The sequence below is a fragment of the Pinus tabuliformis genome, chromosome 3_2 (assembly GCF_031772625.1).
Source record: "Pinus tabuliformis cultivar Carrire ecotype Pingquan chromosome 3_2, CPIR1, whole genome shotgun sequence".
In the NCBI taxonomy this organism is placed as follows: domain Eukaryota; kingdom Viridiplantae; phylum Streptophyta; class Pinopsida; order Pinales; family Pinaceae; genus Pinus; species Pinus tabuliformis.
Genome location: NC_142302.1, coordinates 1,235,026,875 through 1,235,038,892, shown reverse-complemented (window position 1 = coordinate 1,235,038,892; position 12,018 = coordinate 1,235,026,875).

Sequence of the window (12,018 nt, the reverse complement as noted above, 5' to 3'; positions counted from 1 at the left end):
AGGGCGTACTCCAATCGCAATCCATTGAAAGACATTTCAACTTTGACACCAAGAAAACACTGCTGCAAATTCGAATTCCACCAGCTCAAAACTCAACTACTTCTAATCTAAAATTCGTGAGAACAAAGTATTTCTCGTACAGAGATTGACTGTATGGGATTTTACCGGATATCTCACCTTCCAAAAGAAGGATGAATCCAGAGGCTACCTGGCCCGATTACAGACTCTGCTTGAAGAAATAAAATGTAAACACTTTTTGAATAATAGATCTAATGATCAACTCTGCTCCGATACCATGTAGAAATTTTGAATAATATGACACTTATTCACAGAGATTATCTTGATTATACACTATTGAAAAATGCATGCATAATACATAACCTCCTCTACGTTGATCATCAATTTTGTGGAATTAAAAACAATGAAACATCAATCGCATGCGCACATTAACACAGTATGTAACCGGGGAAAGCATACAACTGAAAACCCCCAACTATCTGTATATTATATTGATTGAGAACATGTAACAATACATAGTACAATACTCCTCACAAGTACTCAGTACTATCTCCACCTATTACACACAAACTAGCTCAGATCTGAATCAATCACAGGTTCAAATCTCCTTCGCTACTTGCCTGCCTCCACTGCGCAATCCTACATGAGAATAGATGAGAATGGATGATCCAAACTCGTATTCCCTTGGCCGAACCACGCAATCCTCATTGGCAATACTCAATCCATTGATTGTGCAAATCTCATGCACAACTACAGTCACAACTGACAGCTGTCTTGCCCTTTCACTCACCTCTAACACCTGTCTCCACTGAACTGTCCATGCACTGAGTTAACTGATGTATTTTTTAGTTGATTTATGAGTTAATAATTAGTGAATTAATTAATGATTAATTCACATCACTCATCACTAGTGTATTCTGCAGTTAGACTAAATACAACTAGTTCAACCAAGTCAAACTAACACAACTCCATCAACTCCTCAATCAACTCCACCAAACTCAACCACTTGAGTTCTAACTGAAGTCCATAATGCAATAGTTCAATTGACCCATAAGAAAAGCGTATTTCCTTTTGGCAGCTGCATGTGCCACATCCGTAGCTCGAACTGAAGTGCTCCAAGAGGATAAGATAAGGTTTATAGTCCAAATATTATTAAGAGCTAATAATATTTGACTTTTCTATTTTTAGACTGGCAGTCTAAAAATAGACTCTACTCATATGTCTAAAAATAGAAGTCCATCTATTTTTACCAACATGACCAATCATCCACAAATAGCATCCTGCAACTCATAGACCATGATCCATATGTCTAAAAATAGACATTGTCTAAAAATAGACTTTGCGCCAAAAATAGCCTGCGGGCCCACTTAGTGAAGACGACTCCTTTCCACTAAGCTCCATCATCTTGTTGCATTTTCAACAGGAAGAACAGTCTTAGCACTCCAAGCAGTTGAAAGGGAGTGCGGGACTATAAATTATTATGCCTGGGAGTTGCGTGCTCTTACCGGTGCGCGCGGGAACAGCCTGTCACAAGGCTTGCACCCGTGCATGGAGGGATGTGCTACCTCACGGGTGGGCTGGGAAGTGACGTTGGTGTCACTATTCATGACAGGACGTTTGATTTGAGGCCAAATGGAGTGGGTGGTGGGCATTGAAGATAAGAGTTATGGGCAAGATTTCGGAAAATCTACTGCCAAGAAAGCATTGATGGTCCGGAATTGGGGGCAACGGTTGAATTCAAATCCAAAAGGCACTATAAAACTCCAAGGGCTAGCCAGTAGACAACACTTGGTCAATTGAGATTTGAGCGGTTGAAAAAAGAGCAGAGCGTTGAGAGTCGAGCGATAATAGAGCCCTTAAGTTTGCAAGACACTGCATACAGTGTAGAAATGATGACGACCACTAAGGATGGGCTGGGCATTGAAGAAGGAACCACCAGTGAGGCTGCATAGATCCCCATGGTCCACGATGTACCTGAAGGCACTGGGGTTGTGATAGAAATCCCTAAATCACCCCGGACGCTGATACCAAAGAAAGATAAGTAGGCAATGGGACCAGTACGCATGCCCCCAAGGAATCTGCGACACAGTAAGTTATCAATGGAAGAAAAAGGGAAAGTAGTCACCATTGAAATAGATGAAGAGGAAGAAGACTTGCAGACTCTGATTGCTGCTGTAGAGGAAGAAGCATATGTGGAGAAGGACATCCAACCATTGAGCTCTGCAACAAAATTGCCTGAGTATGTCCCTCTACGCAAAGGGAAAACTAAAATATGAAAGGATCTGGATGCAACGAAGAGTGCACTCCAGACCCCGCTCCTCCCCGATGGAATTACCTTTAAAGGCTTGATCCTAGGACATGTGCCCACCCTAAAATTTGAAGACTGGGACCTCGCGGATAGCGAGAAGTTCCCACACTTATAAATGGAAACCTGATGAAACAGAATACGGAGGGGTCAGTGATAATGCTAGAGCCGCGAAAATGGCTGCGCGGTGTGGAAAAGGCTGGGTTGATTCATCTGCTATGGATACCACATTTCCACCATGCGCCCATCACCATTTTCGTCATCAGGTAGCTACTCTACCTGGTGCATGATGGGTACTTATGGCTGGAGGAGCCTATTCCCATCACAGCAGATCTCATCCACTGAATTTCTCGGCTTCCCTGTAAGGGAAAGGACCCTACGACGATAGCAGGGAAAAACAGCGATTTGGCTCTTGCAGAGGCCATGAAGACAAAATATAAGCTCGAGAAGAAAAATAAGGGTTACGCTATCACCAGTATCAAGGATAAAGGGGCGCGCTTAGCCACCCAACTCCTGGCCGGTAAAGTAATGAGAAAATGTTGCACCGATGAAGCACCAGCACCGATGGTTGCGCTAGCCAAACAATGTGCGGAGGGGGTCTAGTTCAACTGGGTCGAGTTCCTCTGTGAAGAATTTTTGCTCAATTGTCAGGAGGCCCAGGAATAGGGTAAGGCCTTCCACTATGTGTGGTTGCTCTTATGCATCTTACTCATAATAGGAGAACTACTGGAGGATAGCCAGATCTCGAGCATTGACCGAGACTTACCAGAGGCCACGAAGTATGCTTCGCTTTGGGCCACTAAGGATGCGTAATAGATTCACGATACCAAGATTTTCTAGGTGCTCATGGAGGTGAGCATTCGAATGCGGATTTATAGGAGGCCGCACTTGTCCCCCACGGTGCACAACAACCTGCAGAGTTTTGCAGACTTCAAGGCAGACATGCACAATATCTACATCAAGGCGTGAAAGGATCCGATGCAGCAGTGGACAAAGCTCCCATTCATAGCCATTGACGACGCGATCTTTACGGTGTTAGAGACATGGCCTCCCAAGTGGTGTGCCTTGAAATTGGCGGAGTTGGAGAAAACAACAACACATAAAAGGAAGGATGATGCCAAGCTGCGCGTCACCCAACTGGCTGAGAGAAGGCAAAACAAAAAAATGACAGCCAAGGTAAGGGCAGTCCACGAAGTGGCACAAGCAACCATGGAGCAGAAGAAGGCCACCGAAGCAGCAGTAGCACAGACAGTAGAGGCCGCAATAGTGCAGGTAGAGGAGGGCCAAGCAGTGTCTACAGGATAGGAGGCAGAGGACACAAAACTTGCAGAAGAGAGCGCGGACCCAAGGACTGCCTCTACACAGCTCAGATGGTTGTGCATCATAGAAAGAACGGGTAGAAGAAAGAAGGTTAAGGCCTCAAAGTTGGCCATCGACCTGATCACTTTAACTGAAGGTGATCTCCATGACATCGGCGAGATGGTTCACGATGTCACAAGTGAAGTGCTCAAAGACTTTATGACGGAGCAATAGACTGTGTTGGGGGCCCTAAGGGCGTAACTGTAGGAGTTACAAGTGCAGCCGCCGTAGGAGGGTACCTTATCTACCCATGTCGTAGCAGGCACGTCAGCAGCAGAACAGATGCTACGCACAAAGATGCCCAATACGATAACCTTGCCAGAGGGAGCGCTCGTCTCGGAGAGCAAGATGGATCGGGTGATGCTTAATACAATTAATACAATGAAAGGAATTGGCCTTAACTTAGTTGCCCTTCCCTGCGACACACTTTACCAGCTGTAGGATGGGATAACAATAGAACTCCACGCCAGAGAGAGTCGCGCGATCGAGGTTCTGAGTGAACATAAGATTAATATAGAACAACTTAGCTTGTAGCATGACGAATTGGTGCCGTAGAACTGACAATTGGTATAGATAGTTGATGACACTTGCCGACACGTCCCAGAGTTTTCCATTGCAGCGAACCTACCAACAAAAGTGTGGATCCACTATTTGGCAAGTGGAGTCCATAACGTGCACGAGGAAACAACAAGAGTGCAGCTGGAGCTGAATCTCCAGATTGCCGAGCTATGGTTGAAGGTGCAACCTTCCACTCCCCCAAAGGTCAAAGAAGAGTGTGCCACCACTATTGCAACAGGGATGGAAGATATTGGAGGTGCAGTCTGCGAGTGCACCAACATGTTGAAGTATGCACTGGAGGTCCTCACTACATTGCAGGAGGACCCCAACATCCAGCGGTTGGAGACCGAGGCACGTGAACTCCAGCAACAATATAACAACATTAGAGGGACTACACAGACAATAGTCCTTACTCAGCGTCTTGCAAGGATGCAACAAGCCAAGGCTTTAAAAGAGGAGGTGGACGTGGCGCGCCATAAGGAAGTAGTTCTAAAAGCGTGTGTCCAGCCATGGATTGATGAAGCCTTCACAATCATGGTGGATATTGAAGGAAAGCTTGCGCAGATTCAAGGAATGCATGCATAGATGCAACATAGCACACTCGAAACAGAGGGTTCAAAAGAAAGAATGCATCAGGTGTAGTATGCAGCAGCTCAGTAAGCTGCTGACATTCAGACCATTCAGGACCAGCTGGAGGGACTCCATGCCAAGATCACCACGCTGACAGAGTGACACGAGGATGAGTCATGATGTTTGTGTTGGGGGCCTATTTGGCATGGAATCCCCCCACAGCATGTTTTGGGCTCAGAGCCCAAGTTTTGAGTAGTATTATTGTAAAGACTCCGCGAATTGTGGGCGTGGAGTGCAAATTGTATGATAGAGTCATAGGGTTGTCCGCCCTAAGTTTTGAATGTAGTGTCGGCCTACCCATGGTCCGCAGACTATGGGATTGTATAAATAGAGCGAGGCTCTAAGTTGTAAAGTAATAAGGAAGAAGCAAGTTGAAAAACGGATGGAGTCAAGAGGATAGTGAGCATAGAGCAAGAGTCTAGTATCTTGGGTCGTAGTAGTAGGAAGAGGCTCTGCAGTTGAGTGCGCACAGGCCTAGTAGAGTTCGCAGCTGAGTGCACGGACCCCTGCAGCTGAGTGCGTAGGGTAGAGTTGGGTCTGTAACCAGGGAAGGAGATAATAAAGAGAAGTTTGATTCCCAATATTTTGTATATGTTTTGAGTTATTATATGGTTGGTATCTTTTGCAATTGTACTATTTTATTTATTGCGCGCACTTGTATGAATGATGAACACTATTAAGTATAACTAAACACATACATATAAGCTAAGTGATCAAAAAATATCAGGCTAATAGTAAGGGATTGGGTAATAACACGGATCGAGCCCCAAGTAGGGCTGCGCAAAGGCAGCATCGTAGGTTGCGAGGTACTGATAGGTGCACGTAGCGATGTGTGTGTAGGGTCAAACCACGGAGCAACAAAAATCATCAGACATCTCTAGGGTGTGGAAGCCTAGTTCTAGCACCCTCCCATACTACTTTGGGTGAGACCTCAATCTGCGCTCTATGGATTGTTGCCGAAAGGGTCAGTACTACCTGGATTTTTTTGGCTAAATCACCTCTGAACCTGGGTTAGACCCCTACAAGCCAACAAATGGTTCTGTTGCTGGGACCAGGATCTGCATAAGGGATTTCTGATGTCATGTCACTGGAATCCAACAAAGAAAGAAATTGAAGGGTGGTTGGACAAGAAGATTCATGAGTTCGTGGAGCAGGAAAATAGGAATACACGAGTATCTAAGGATAGTGGTTGGAGCACTACTTATATACGGAAATCGACAAAATTTTCTTCACATCCTTTCCTTCTAAGCTGTATGAGTGGATCACGAAGCTAGCAGACAGTCAGGGAAGGTGTAGGCTTGACAAACCAATCGTGTGGAATTCAAAATTAGTGTGCAGACTAAAAGCGTCAAGAGATAAGATCGCGCAACCTATGGACCATTGGCTCGATCGAATTATAGGAGGATTTATCACTGAGTTTGCGGTAGATACGACCGTCAACTATAGTGAGGTAGAATGATGCTTCCTCAAAGGACCGCGAGGTAAGTATATTAAATCTTTGAACACTTGGATTAAGATGCTATTGTGTGAAAAGCGGGTTATGTGAATAAATTAATGTTTGGGACTACGCGAAGTGGGAAGATCTACAGAAACGGAAGTAGTGAAGAATTAGAAACTAGTCCCTTAATTTCACCCTCGCGGGAAAGCGAGGAAGAGCTCGCGAAAGTTTCTTCGAGAAGCGTGGTCAGTTTGATAAGGCAACGAATTCTGTGCTTACCACCTCCACCTACACCACCACCCATCTCACCCTCTTCACCTCCATCTCCACCCACCCCACCTCTACCACCACCACAGTTCAGTATGGCGAGTGTGATCAAACTGTCGGTATTCAAAGGAGTAGGGAATGAAGATCCAGATCATATCTGGTTCATGGTAAGGGCAGTATGGAAAGCACAAGGAGTCATGGATGATAATATAAAGAAGGCTACACTGGTAAGTGTGTTGCAGGATTGCGCATTAACATGGTACATTAAGCATTCTAATGACCATCCAAACGCAGGAATCGTAGAAATCTAGGTCGCGCTGAACAGGGAATTTAGTAGGCCAAAGTCAGAGACATAATCAATTATTGGGTTTAAGGAGATTGCGATGCTCCCAGGCGAGACCCCCTGGGATCTGGACTAGAGACTGAAGAGTGTGATTCACAAATCCAACATGACTTTGACGGATGGGTAGCACCGTGCATGGTTTGTAACATCACTAACACCACATTTAAGGATGGCACTATCACAACAAAAGCTTTCCACCCAGGCCGAAGCTTTGGAGATGGAAATGAGATTGCATGAGACCCCTATACAAGATCCTGGTTTGGGAGTCCAACAAATCCATGTGCAACTGCAAAATTTGTGTTTGGAAATGCATAGTTTGAAACAGGATAGAGCACCTCGGCCAGAAGCACGTGAGGAGGTATGGTGCATAAAATGCAAATGCCAGGGGCATGACAAGGACCATTGTCCAGTTTTCATAAATTACTTGGCAGGAGGAGCGCCGATGCCATTAAGACCTGAGGCAAAAGCAGGACCGAGTGGAGAACCTGCACTGTGGTGCACGATTTGTCAAATAGGAGGAAAACACACTACGAATAATTGTCATCTATTGCAGAAGTATACGCAGACGTCCCAACAATTGTTTTGTAATTTCTGTAGGTCAGTAGGCCATGATGAACGCACCTGTAGAAGCTACGAACTAATGATGGATCGGACTCCTGCCTATAGGGTACAGACTGAAACGCGAGCTCTTGACCCAAATGCAGGAATGGTGCGTGCTGGATTTCAGGGGCATGGACGAGGTTGAGGTGGAATGGGACCAGGAAGGGGTTGCAGACAACTAATTTGTTACAATTGCAGAGGGCCAGGGAACTATGCCCATGATTGTACGAATTCGACGAGAACATCATGTTTGTATTGTACTCAGTTTGATCATGAGGCAGAAGACTGCCCTACATTGATAGCGAGGCTGCGCAAAAAAGGGGTACTCTAGCCTCCCCCGACTCAGAATTTGCAAATGATGAGGTCTGAGCCGCGCGAAGAAGACCCGAATGTAAACATAGTGCTTAGAAGTGGTATCACGATAGGAGATGACAAAGGTAATCAGCCTGAAGAAAGTGCGTGGGTTTGCAAGGCTCCTACAAAGGAGCCTGAATTTGATTTAGAATGCGTGAAGAAGACATTTATGGAAGCTAAGAAGAGCTTCATGAAGGCCTCCAGTTTAGGTAGTAAGGATCAATTAGAGCCGGAGATGGATCCTTTAATGATCACAACCTTTCTCGATACATGTATGGAATTGCTGCGCGATAGCAAGGCTATCAAAGGGCTGCAGGAACTTATCACGAGGTGCATTGGGTCAGGAGAACCGCGTGTAGTCCGGAAGCTTGGAAAGCACACATCGAGAACAGGAAGGGAAATGAGATTGACTATGCAAATCGGGGAGTATGAAATGGATCAAGTAATTCTAGATCTAGGATCGGACGCGAATTTACTGCCAAAACAAACATGGGAACGCATGGGCAAACTCGTGCAATAATGGTCTCCTATTCAATTGCGAATGGAGAACCAACAGAAGATCTTACCCATGGGAATATTGCAAGGAGTAACGGTGGATATTGAAGGTACGAGCGTGCTGGCGGATTTTGAAGTGATAGAGATTATCGATGACATTAATCCCTATCCCGCGCTACTAGAAATAGACTAGGCCACCGACATGAACGGGTTAATAAATCTAAAGAAGTGCAAAATGATTTTTGAGAAAAAGTCACTATGTGTAGTGGTGCCTTTAGACCTTGCGGAAGGAGCACGCTACACAGAGCCAGTGCACAACTATGACGAGCTAGATTGTATCCACAAAATAACCGCTTGGGAATAGGATTGGGTGAATCCTACAGCGGATGGCTGGATTTCATGGGAGCGAAAAAGCTCCAACACATCAGATTCAGATGAGGAAACAGAACGATGGCAGAACCGGTTACACGAGGTAACCACGATTAATTGCAACATGATGGTTATATCATTGCGTTGCATAACAACAGAGGTAACGGATCTTCCTATGTATGATGGGTTGACAGCGGTGGATGAATTCTTGAACAAATTTGAAAGTTTAGTGCCATAAGACGCCCGCAAAGTGGTGGGGTACACATTAGAGAAGTTTTGAGGATTGGCATGGATGCAAGAGGATGATGTGCCTATGATTTGAAAAACCCCAACTAAGGGTGAGAGCCGGTTATGAGGGGAAAAAAACTTACACGCCCACCTTTCCTGATGGGCATAGACATATGACATGCAACCTGCACAAGCGCACACCACTCCCAGAATAGAGAATCAAAACAAAACGCAGCAACGGGAAAGGTGAAGCACGCAAAAAAAATCCAAGGAGAAGCATTCGACAGGGTGTGCGAAGTGTTGAACAGGGTTCACCAGGTGAGATGCACTAACTGGGAACTACGTGTGCCAGCAGTTCGATGGGCCTATAGGACCATGTGCAAAACCCTGACCGTGAAAACAACTCCAAGGTTGTAGAATAACGTAGGGATCGTCATCTCTGAGGATCATGCAAAGATGAATCCACACGTAATAGTACCCACAGGTGCGACAGTGTGCGAAGCCCAGGACGAAGAAATCACATAGCTACGTGAAGTAGAACACATAAGACTTGTTGACACCTAATCCTTGTGATTGGGTGAATATATGTAAATAGATAAATAAGTAATATGAACAGTCATCGGGAGATGAATTGAACAGTCTCTCCCTCATGTATATAATGAAGACCTACCTGATGAAATAAAATATACAAATCATTTTTGCCTTGAGGAGTTACTGCCTGGCCTGACATGGTATCAGAGCCAGCTCCTTTTTTTAGCCTTTATGCCCTTTGTAACTCCCTAGTCTGCTCCTCCATACAATAAGCTGTCCATATAATTCGCTGCCCACTTGTACGCTTGACTACACTCTCTAGCTCTCTGGACTGTCCATAAACGTTAGTGGCTGCACCTCCTTTCAGATAGGCTATGGCATGCTCGTGTCCATTTCCACTAATAATAGTCGATTTCTGAGAGCTTGAGATGTTCAAATATTTAGGTTTTCTGCCATACTGTTCAAGGGAATCAAAGCGCATTAAGTCATTAACAATAGTCCTCCTAATCGGGATTGTTCCTTCTGGGCAACTTATTCCACTGAGGTGCCATATTTGAAAAGCGTTCAAACCCGCGTAGTTGTGACTATTCCCTCAAACTAGTGGTGCCATATTTGAAAAGCGTTCAGACCCGCGTAGTTGTGGTTGTTCGAAACTCGATTCTCATTGTGGTTCTTTCCACCCATTCCATTTTTTTCCCGTTTCACTTGACCAAACAACCCGAAACCCTTCAAATCTCTGCAAATCGCCAAAAACGCTAAATAGCTTCAAATCTCTGCAACACCCACACCGTGCCAAAAGAAATATGATGCACTTTGTGTCATGTTTTACCCGCTTTATGTTCATTTAATTTTTGTGCAAGTCATTTTTTAATTAGCCTGTCTCCCTTCTTTTATAAAACGGATATCATAGGGACGGCCTACTCCTCTATCTCGATCGTCGCCGGTTCGATTCTCGCAGACGACACATCAGACGCCACGCGTATCTTTCTGCTAGTGATTTATGGTTTCCTGATCAACTTGGCCATGCTATTGCTCTTTATCTTTGCAGAAAACAAGTTCGTGTGTTGATGTTAACTTCTTCAACAGAACGCTTTCAAGCGATTCAGAGAGAGGCTCCGGTCGAATGTAAAAAAAAAATTCCTTGTTCATGTTACAAAGTATCAAGCTGGTCAAAAGCCTTGAGAGAGGCTCGACCCAGAAAGGATTTGTGAAGCGTTGAGTGCGACAAAAGAATCGTTGACACATTTTGTAGTTCTGGCTCGAGTAGCTACGTGGAGGAACAATATTTCAATTCTGAGCCTTTATTTTACAATTATATGCTCCTTCCAGTTTTGGTTGATGAGGGCCTTACATCTTCTTGTTGCAGTGGTCATAGTGCTTGGCTGTTTTTTAATAACTTATGAAACATGTATCCGATTATGTTTGCATGAATGTGCTGTTGGGTGTTCTCCAAAAGGCAGTATTGAATAAGTTTGTGGTTTTAGAAAATGTCGAATGTTGCTGCAATAACCACATGGGTTGAGCTTTTGTTAAAACAAAAAAAATCAAAATCACGTTTTTTTTTTTACATCAAAAGCACATTTTCTTTTCCAGCAGAAGTATTTTTTTACAGTATGCATTCAATCATATCCATGGTGGGAATAGTTCTCACTAGAAAGGAGAACTATCCGGAATGGTCTCGGATGATAAAAGAAACCCTCATTTTCAATGAGTTGTGGAAAGGAATGTGTGTCGAAGACGGAGACAATGAACCAGTACAACCTACCTCAAACAAAGAGCTCATCATTTGGGAAAACAAGAACAACAAAGCTTATGCATTAATTGCAGAATCTGTAAATGAAGAGGTCAGACACCATATTTCATCATATTCAACTGCCTTTGAAGCCTTACAAAAGTTGAAAGAACTCTATGACTCACATTCTGCACTTGAAGTTGTTCAACTAATGATTAAACTCTTCGCTCTTGAACTGCAAAATAATGATCCTCTTGCTCTTGCATCTGAAGTAAAGTCTATAATTCATGATATTAAATCCACTAAGGTTGAATTGGATATTCCTCTTATCGCTTTTCTCAAGGCACTTTATCCTACTTACTCCAATTATCTTGAGTCATTGCAAGCAAATGGTAATCTCAAAGATATCACCTTTGACTCTCTTGTGAAAAAGTTTGTTGAAAGAGAGAAAGCTTTTGGAAAGAAGACAGCCCCTGAATCTTCTGAAGAGGCTATGTGCCTTGCTCATAAAGAAAAGCATCATGCTCAAGATTCTTCAAGAGGAAGAGGTGGTCGAAGAGGAAGAGGAAGATATTTCAGAGGCAGGGGGGGCAAACATTCTCAAGGAGAAAAAGCAGATTTTCACTGCATTCACTGCAAAAGAAATGGATCACATGATGCCTCTACATGCAAGCTACCATGGGACAAAATTGAGCAAAAAAGAAACCAACAGAAAGGTAAAACTGATGATACAGACAAAGGTAAAGCACCTGAATCCGCTCACTATGTTGTGGCACAATGTAACATTGGAG